We start from the raw sequence: 10,265 nt of genomic DNA on the forward strand, positions 1-10,265 counted from the left end.
GACTGGTCAAACTAGTTTGACGTGTAGCACAACACCTTCAAAAGGCGCAAGAACAGTGGAAAAACAAAATATGTTTAGAGTAAAGTCTCGCAAATTAAATTGATGTGTGAGTGTTCAATCAATATGAATTAAGTGATAGCAATCTAACGTCTCTCTCCGTCTGTCTCCCTGTTTGTGTGGATGTTTGTGTTACCCTGAGGAATTTGGTTGCGTGTTATGGTTAAGGTAACTTTCCAAGAAATCAGCTATCAGTCAAAGCAAAGACCTGTCTAAATGACAGCGCCAGGTGTGTGTAAAGTTTATACATGCCCTCCACGCAAAAACGGCATAAACAACGTACATCAGAAATAAAGCCACATGGTTTACAACAGAGCTCGCCATTGTTTTTCTACTGTTCGTGGTGCTTGTATGCATGTGGGTATGTTTTGAGTACATGTATGTTTGTGATTATTTTGTGTGGTGTGTAACGTGTAATGTGTGCAATAGTGGTGATGGTGGTGGTAAACAAATTGCGCGCCGACCTGCTTTTGGCAATAATGAAATATGTCCTTTTGGGGAGGGGAAAAAAAAGAAAGAAGCTTTTCTACTTTTTTCTTTAATGATCACCTCCTCAAAGTCCATCACAGACTCGGCACTAATGGTGGTTTGGTAAGGGTTACTGCCACGCGAGTTTCAGAAAAGCTGGGGAAAGCCACGGCCTGTCTGCTGCTACCTTAGTAACTCTCACCCCCCCCCCCGTCTATGAGCAAACATTGTAAAACATATTGTGACAATGAGAACAATGTGTCCTGCTAAAACAGTGTTCATCCTTTCCTCTCACTGGGAGCTGTGAACATTGCAAGGTCTCCTATATGACACGTTTCCTCTATAGCCTACACCTTATCCCTACTGTTTCTTTTCTTTTACTTCTGTTTTGTTTTTCATTAGCATCAGCCTCAGGCCTCTCTGTGGGGTCATCCACACATAGGCTACAGGACACGAGAGCTTTAAACAGCTCAAGAGACGGAATCTGAAAGAACTCACTGAATATATTTTGTATATTTTTAATTATCTAAAAGAACAGAAAGAAAACAAATCATACAGAATGCATGCAAATAACCTCAAAGAATGGTGCATTGTTAAACTTTACAGCAGGATGTAGCCTAACCCTGAACATCATGTTCCTACTTGAAAGACCGCAAGTGTCTCTATATGTAGCTCTACAAAAGATGCCCCCAAAACACTGCAGCTGCAGCAGTTCCAAAAAAGTTATTTAACTTCTGGGCGACTATGTTTCCAAGTCAGGTCTGGATGCAGCGTCGACATAGACGGAGACGGGAAAAGATTCCTTTAGGGATCGTGCGTGTATCCGATCATTGTCTGTTGACGTAAATTTCGTTTCTTCTCATTGTGTTAACTTTCTTGGAAGCCACACCTATTGAGATCTAACGGGCTCAGACGCCAGCCCACATGTGAGATGTCAGAGAAGGAGGAAAGAATAGGTCTTGGAAAACAGTAATGAAATAGGTACTATTGCGTACATCATGATAATACAAATAAGAATAAGAATGGGTAGAGATTCTATTCTATTTGTATCTAATAGCGCTGGGAAGCCTGCAATAATTTAATTTCATTTGCAACATTTTAGTGATTTTTTTCTTTTTCATTAGACCCTTAATAAACAAATCTGTGCCAAATTTGCAGGGAATGACTACAAGAAAAGAACAGCATTATCATTCTTTTGGGGACATCGATGAGCGTCTGCGCAAACTCATTCACGTGAGTTTGTGAGTAATCATAGAATAAAAGCATTCTTTGTGTTAGAGGCCTTCAAACCGAGGTGGCTCGGGAAATCTCTGCCCGTCCCCCTTTTCAGCTCTGCTTAGATGCAATAATGTTATATAACGTGGCCATCTGCTCTTCACGTTGATTTAAAAAAAAGTATCACTGCCACACAGCCACATGCGAATCAAGCCAGTGAATATCTGAACATGCTCGATGGATGCCCTCGACGGAAATGTTCACGGGTGCGCAGATTTATAAACCCATTCCTACACGTTCCTAACAAACTGAACCGTTTTGGGGAAGTGATTTTGGTATGTAAGCTTTCCTGTCTGTGCATGTCCGTTTATGCTGGCGTTATCACAGTCGAAGAGGCCCGAAGTATGTCAAGCAGTCAGAGATGAAGGTCAGAGGTCCCCCTCTTAAATAACAAAAAGGCCTCTAATTTTTTTTTAGACGTTTGCTCTCTAACTAATGCTCATCAGTGCGAGTATGGACCGGGTCAAACAACACAGCAATTACAGCTCTATGGTGACATCTAGTGTTACTGTCTGGAACTGGTGTGACGTCAAAGTCGGCTCGACTGATCAAACTAAACGGACGTCAAGATTCAAGGTAACGACACTGCTTTGGTTAATAAAGCCAGGTATTTGCCAGAGGCCTGGCTGCATGCTCTGGTAGAATTTAATTAGGCAAGTAAGCGTCTAGACTATAGAAGAGGCCCAGTGCTGGTCATGAAAAACAGTTTAAAAGCAAAGACACACAAAAATTAATTCACATTCTTCAAACGTTGACGAACTATGAATGAAAAATAAATGAATAACAAACATGCATCATCAGATTCACTTTCCTGTATTTAACTAATTAACTAATGTTAGCACATAGCGTGCAAGTTGTTACAAGGCATCATTAGTAATGGGCTTACACGGTTTAACTAATTGATTTAGTAATGGTTCAGGCATCTGTTACAATGTCATTTGCAGGGTTTGGCCTGTCTAACCCTATGAAGTGCTAACTCCTTAGATAAGGTCGAACTGGTGTAGGTGTCAAAGTCCTGAGGTAAAAATGCACCTCCAGTGGTAGTAATGTCCTGCTAGAAACTTGGGGGAACATACAGCACTGTGCAAAAGTCTTGTGCCACCTCTTATTTCTTTAGATTTTGCTTCCAAGGAGCCAGAATTTCTTGTAATTTTTTCAAGTGGTCTTCAGTAATAGTGCTCCAGGCTTTCTGAAGGTCTTTCAGAGTTTTTCTTTGGACATTGGCAGCTTTTTCAGTCATTTTCAGTTCAGTCCTTGTACTTGATTATTTCCAAAAGAGTGTATTTTTTTGTTTGTTAAACCACTTCATACTCATCTATGAACCATTCAAGCATTAAAAAGGCACTTAACTCAAGTGGTGAACCAGTGCTGTGTCCACACATAACAGACAACTTAACAAAGAACCTATTTAAAATTGTGCTATCAGCTGAAAACTTGGCATACATCTGCATGGTGTGCAGTGTGTCCTTAACAAATTAGAGGAAACTGAACAAGTGAAGGACAAAAGATGCCATGCCAGGCCTAAAAAGCTATCTACAGCCAATGAATAGTATCTGAAAGTCATGATCTGAAGAAATAGGAAAAAAAATCCAGCAAAGACCCGACACGCAAACCTGAGACATGCATCTGGCCCTTAAAGTTGATCCATCACAGGAGCCTCATCAGAAATGGTCTCAGTTGAAGTCAAATTGCAAATACTTTGAAATTCAAAATTTCAACCTTAGAGTGTTAAGATTAAGAGATTAAGATAGTGTTTATTTGTCACATGCACAGTTATACACAGTACAATGCACAGTGAAATGTATTTTGTACCTGCAACCATATATACACACACATATAAATAAGAAGAATAAAAATAAAAAAAAGTAATTCACACTATACACTATACTCTATATACTATACACTATACACACTTTTATAAATTATAATATTTACATTGTGCAATAATGGTCCAGTTAGGGCTCAGAGTTGAGCAGACGGATGGCTTGTGGGTAAAAACTCTTCTTCAACCTTTCAGTCTTAGCCCTCAGGCAGCGGTAACGCCGGCCTGATGGGAGCAGGGAGAAGAGAGAGTGTCCGGGGTGGCTGGGCTGTTTTAGGATCTTCATGGCCCTCAGCCTGCACTGCTTGGTGTAAATGTCTTGCAGGTTGGGGAGGGTGGTTCTGATGGTCCGTTCAGCTGAACGAACCACCCTTTTTAGGGCCATGAAGTCCTGCTTGGTGCAGTTTCCCATCCAGGTGGTGATGCTCCCACGCATGATGCTCTCGATGGTGCAGGTGTAAAAGTTCCTGAGCACCTTGAGTGGGAGCTTGAAGTCTCTCAGCTGCCTGAGGAGGTAGAGACGCTGTCTGGCCTTCTTCACAGTGATGTTTATGTGATGAGTCCAGGACAGGTCCTGTGAGATGGTCACTCCCAGGTATTACTGGAGGGCATAGCAAGACTCAATTACTTTTGTGACATTTTTCAAAATGTTTCATTTTCATTTAGAAAATCAAGGTCAATGAAGTTAGGCAGCATGGTGACGTGGTGGTTAGCACTACTGCCTCACAGCTAGAATGACATCTAGAAGGTCTGGGTTCGATTCCACCTTGGCTCAGGCCTCTCTCTGTGTGGAGTTTGGATGTTCTCCCTGTGTCTGCATGGGTTTCCTCCCACAGTCCAAAGACATGCAGTTACTGGGGTTAGGTTAATTAGTCACTCTAAATTGCCCATAGGTGTGAATGGTTGTTTGTCTCTCTGTGTTGGCCCTGCGACAGGCTGGTGACCTGTACAGAGTGTACCCTGCCCCTCTTGCTCTATGTCATCTGGGATAGGCTCCAGCTCCATTTAGGCCATTTCTTCATGACCATATTCTTCAACACTACATGCTTCTTAATCCCACTGAGGCACAGGATGGACATCATATATAAAGTGTGTGGAAAAAATTTTCACTTGCCTGATAAAGGGTTAAGGAAGGGAAACAGGGAGAAAAGGCTGAGGTATGCTAAATTACACTAGAACTGAACTGAAAATCAATGGCAACAGGTCTGATGGAATCAAAAAATTTTGAAAATTTAGCTTCAAGTCATCATCAATATGTATGGATGAGGTCAGGATAGAGGTACAACAGTGAGTGTCTACAGCCATCTGTAAAACACAGTTGAGGCTCAGTCACGGTTTGGAGCTGCATTCAGCCAGTGGTGTTGGGGATCTTGTCAAAATTGATGAAATTATTATTGCAGAAAAGTGCAGTCAGATTTTTCCCACCATCCAATACCACCCGGAAAGCATCTGATTGACACTGGCTTTATTTTTCTTTATTTTGACCCCCAAACACGCTGCCAGTGCAATAAAACCATACCTGGATAAAAAATACACAGTGGAACACTATCAGTCATGGACTGGCCTCCCCAGAGCCTGGACCTCAACGTTATTGAAGCAGTGTGGGCTCATCTTGACAGAGATCAGAACAAAAGGCAGCCAACATCCAAAGAAGAGCTTTGGAATTCCTTCAAGAAGCCTGGAGAACTATTCCTGAAGACTACTTAAAGAAATTAAAAGAAAGCTGTGTTGAAGAATAAAGATGGCCATGCTGAATTTTAACTTTCAAGCTTGCTAGAATTTTACAAATTATACTTTTCTCTTATACAGGGGCGCAGCTATATACTTTCTGAAGTGTGTATGCGAACACACTTTTAGACCGTGCCACTCTGTTTTCAACAGCAATCACTGCTAACTGAGTCAAGCGATCACTGCTCATACTCGAACGAAGGTATGTTTTGATAAGCTTCAGCTTGCTAAAAGATCTCTCGGCAGATGCAACTGTCAAAGGCATGGTCTAAGTCAAATATAGAAGTCATTAGCAGGACTCTGGAGAACTTGACTGCATATTGAGGAGGTAATTCAGCCATTTGATTCAGGTGTGTTGGATCAGGGACACATCTAAAACCTGCAGGACACCGGCCCTCGAGGCCTGGAGTTGAAGAGCCCTGGTCTAAGGGCTACTGTCACGCATCCATTTCAGTGGCTATCCTGGCTGCAATTTCAAGTGACTTCTGAAATCTCTCTTCTCTATACTTGAGCAAAAACTCTTTCAGAGAATCGATTAACCTAACGGTAGTGTCCAGTGAGACATCTGCTGCTTGTAGTGCCTTGCTTGCAAAGTTGATTTCTAATAATAAGTCATACCAAACTAAGAGGCACACAAGAAACTCCATACTAACAATCTTGTCAGATAAGGACTTTGCCTCTGAGACAATTTTGCTGTCTCCTGCCACTTCTTCAAGCTTTTCAAGCACATCTAGAATCCCCCCCAACTGGAAATGTACAGCTTTGACAGAGTCTAGCTTTGCTTCCCACTGAGTGTCACTCAGAGGCTTCAGTGTGATGTCAACAAACTGTGAGAATATCCCACCTCTTCACAGAAGATGAAAAGATGGTGTACAATCTTTGAATGGTGCCAAAGAAGTTAGACACTCTTTGTTGGATGCAGCTGCATCACATAACAAAAGGTTCAGGCTGTGGCTACAGCAAGGGATGAACAGAGCCCCAGGACATCTCTGTTGTATCAAAGCTTGGACACTCTTGTTTATTCCCCTCATATTAGAGCCATTATCATAACTTTGCCCCCTACAATTAGCCAAGTCCAACCCCAGACCATCCAGCACCCCTGTCAGTATATCTGTGAGGCCTTTCCCAGTTGTGTCCTTCACAGCAGCGAACCCCACAAAAGACTCAGCAATAGTGACCTTCTTCTTCTCATCTGTATGAATATACCGAATGATAACTGAGGCCTGCTCTTGTTTTGAAATATTGGGTGTGCAGTCCAATTCCACTGCAAAGTACTTGGAGGATTTGATTTTGGCAGTGATTTTACCTAAAACACACTCTGATATTGAATTTAAAAATTCATTTTGAGTGCACCAAGACAAATATCCGGGGGCTTTTTTTGAGACAGCCTTTCTAAGATGCTCTGCCAGTGTGACATCATACCTTGCTATGAGCTCAAGGATTCCCAGAAAATTTCCATTTTCAGGATTTCCTAACTGTGCATTTTTCCCCCTCAGTGGCAAGTTTCTCTCTGCAAGGAAGAGTATGCAGTCGATCACTTGAGTCAACACACTTCTCCAGTGTGCCTTTTCAGCAGCCATGGCTCTCTGCAATTCGCTATCAATAGTTTTACCTAGGCGTAAGCGGGATGCCAATTCTTTCCACATCAGATAAGCATTTATATGAGAACCACTGGTTTCATGGTGTGTCAGAGTTTTTGAAAGACACTGCCAGTTATTATACCCCACCACAAGGCGTGTGTCAGCAACTTTAGCTTCACCAAATAGCTTACATGCAAAACAATAGACTCTGTTACTACTTTTGGAGTACAGTAACCAATCACGTTCCACTTTCTCTCCATTAGACAGTAAACGAAAACAGTATACTTTGGAAAAACACCTTTTACTCTTATCTGATCTTGGATATGGCCCATGAGAACATTTCTGTGGGCCATTCTCAATTATGTACTGCCTAAATGAGTTCCCCATTTCACCGGGTGAAGGCCATTCAGCTGGATCTTCTGAGTAAGGCCTTGCACCAGCACTCTCTGCTGCATCTATCTGTTCCTCTCTTTCTCCATCATCATCTGGACCTCTCTGCTCCTCTCCCTCCTCATCATCAGCTTCTGGACCTCTCTGCTCCTCTCCTTCATCTGCAACTCCCTGTTCCACAGGTTCCCTGATTGACTTGCCAGGTCTGCCTGCACTAATTTTCCCAAAAAGGACACAGTGAAAAGTATTAATCACAAATTGAAACCATACTGGGCATATAGGTTTTTCTGGCCTCCTAATTTAATTATTCCTACCTGATGTCATCACTGGTCTCCTCTATAGCAGATTCCATCATCGACCTCATACCTGTCTCCTTCACACCTTGTCTGTGTTCTTCCCCACTAGGTCTATTGGTCAAAAAAGCATTACATATTAGATTTAAACTAATTACAGATCTTACAAATGCACTTTTTAAAAATAAATATTTTTAAATTAAACACATGGGATTAAGTGGCTTTTCCTACACTTCTATTTAATATTAGACCAACCTGTTGCCTTCCCCTCTGCCCTGATTCTGTCTCTCTTCCTCTCTTCTTTCTCTTCATCCTCACAGCTGAATGACATGAACTTTGTGTTCAGTATTTTTTTTTAAATACAGCAGTCAAACCACATATAAAAAAAACCCATGAAATTTTAATTTTAAATGATATCCTTTTGGATAACAGTTACTGACAGGATGCTGTATCTGATACATCACAACAGCACTGTAGTGTTATACTGAGTGAAGACATCTACACTCAAGTGTATCACTGCCAAGTTCTTTAATTTATGTGTTTTATGATTCACCATCTAGATCACATGTGTCAGACTCAAGGCCCGCGGGCCAAATCCGGCCCACGATGTAATTTCATATGGCCCGCGAGATGATTTCATATAGCTATTATTAATGGCCAATGGTAAACAGCGCTCCCACCACTTATACTACAAATCCCACAATGCACCGCAACAGATGCTGCAGGCCGAGACCTGTGCGGTAACCCATTTGTGCTGCCAATGACCCATTGATCAGGGATCAGCAGACAGCACATTTTACAGTGACATATAAGCAGCCTGACCCCCCAAAAAAGTTTCTGAAAGCTGAGAAATTGTGCTTCACATCCAATATAGGGTTTATTACAGTAAAAGTTCTTTATGGTTCTTTATTTAAAAGTTCTCTTTATGGTCCTTCCAGTGCTGTGTGTGTTTCCTGCACAGTGTTGCACAGTGTAATACCTAACAAATCAGAATAAAGTTAACCAAACAAATAATCATGATGCTAGATGAATTGTTGGAAAGGTTTCTCCAGGAGGCTGGTTTGATAGCTCCTCAGGACAGGGACTCTGGTCAGAGAGTAGGGCACAGAGAGTTTGTTCCAGATAGACTTTATCTGGATAGACTTTTTAGGATGGATCACATTCAATTCGCATGGCACTTGGCATACAGGAGTGAGTCCAAAGAGTATGTGGGCGGCGGGATGTAGGTGTAGGTATGTGTGTGGTTGTTTGTGCATGAATGCACACGGCTAGCATGCGCTACTCCTTATCACCTGTGGAGAAACGTGTCTAATGGCAGCAGCATTCGTCATGTGGGGCACTGTCGTAAAGACCTGCGACCTCCTCACTTACGGCGAAAGCATAAAAAACAACTTGGAACTTAATAAACAATGTGGGCATCAGTTACATGCCCACATTGTATTGTTAGGGTTGTGGCTGTACAGCCACAACCCTAACAATAGAACTGAAATATTAAGGGACTTTCTGACATGAATGGAGGAAAAACCTTCCCAAGAGCTGAGAAACCCAGTTCTTAAATGCTCCAGGGAGATTGGCCAGGTGCTCCCAGTTTCACCAATTAATGCTGCCCACCAAGAACCTGCAAGACAACACAGAGACAAAAAGACAACAACTGACAAAAAACTGACAAAAAAACAAAACAAAAACTGCTTAACAATATTAATAATAAATAATCTGGTGCCAGATCATTTTGTTTGTACCCCAATAAGCAACTGTGAAGTTATTCTTACCAATGTCTGTGTAGATTCTCAGTTATCCAGGTCATAGTAGTCTCTGGAGCTTGAAAAAGGCGACTGGACTTCTTTTTGTTTCTTGAAGACGTTTCACCTCTCATCCGAAAGGCTTCTTCAGTTCTCAACCAAATGGTGGAGAGACCCAGGTATTTAAACCCCTGTGGGCGTAGTCCCCTGGAGGTGGTTATGACCCTCTATTGAACATGTGCTTGAACACATGTGCCCAGGTGTGAAGGGGGCGTGGGTCATATTTAATCAGTGGTTTCAGTTGAAACCAACTTAGGACTCCGCTCCATTGTTTCCTGTGGCCTATTGAGGTCACTGGAACAAAGGTGTGAATGGGGGTTGAGACGTCTGGGAAGGGAGCTCAGGACAGCACTGTAAGCGGGGGAAAGTTGGTGACGTAATCCACCTCCTCTGTTCAATGATGGTTGTTCACAGTGGACATAGATGGCTTCTTTCACTCCTCTTTCAAACCATCTGTTTTCCCTGTCCAAAATGTGGACATTGGCATCCTCAAAAGAGTGCCCTTTTTCCTTCAGATGCAGATGTACTGCTGAATCTTGTCCTGTCGAAGTGGCTCTTCTATGTTGTGCCATTCGTTTGTGAAGAGGCTGTTTGGTTTCACCAATGTAGAGGTCCGAGCACTCTTCACTGCACTGAACAGCATACACTACATCGCTGATCTTGTGTTTGGCGGGTTTGTCCTTGGGATGAACCAGTTTTTGTCTTAGGGTGTGACTTGGTTTGAAGTATACTGAGATGTCATGCTTGGAGAAAATTCTTCTGAGTTTCTCTGACAAGCCCGACACATAGAGTCCAGACTGGTTCCCAAGAGTTTGCACCTTGGGTCCACAGTAAAAGGACATAGAGCTGACCA

This window comes from Archocentrus centrarchus, chromosome 12 (genome assembly GCF_007364275.1).
Source record: "Archocentrus centrarchus isolate MPI-CPG fArcCen1 chromosome 12, fArcCen1, whole genome shotgun sequence".
Taxonomy (NCBI): Eukaryota; Metazoa; Chordata; class Actinopteri; order Cichliformes; family Cichlidae; genus Archocentrus; species Archocentrus centrarchus.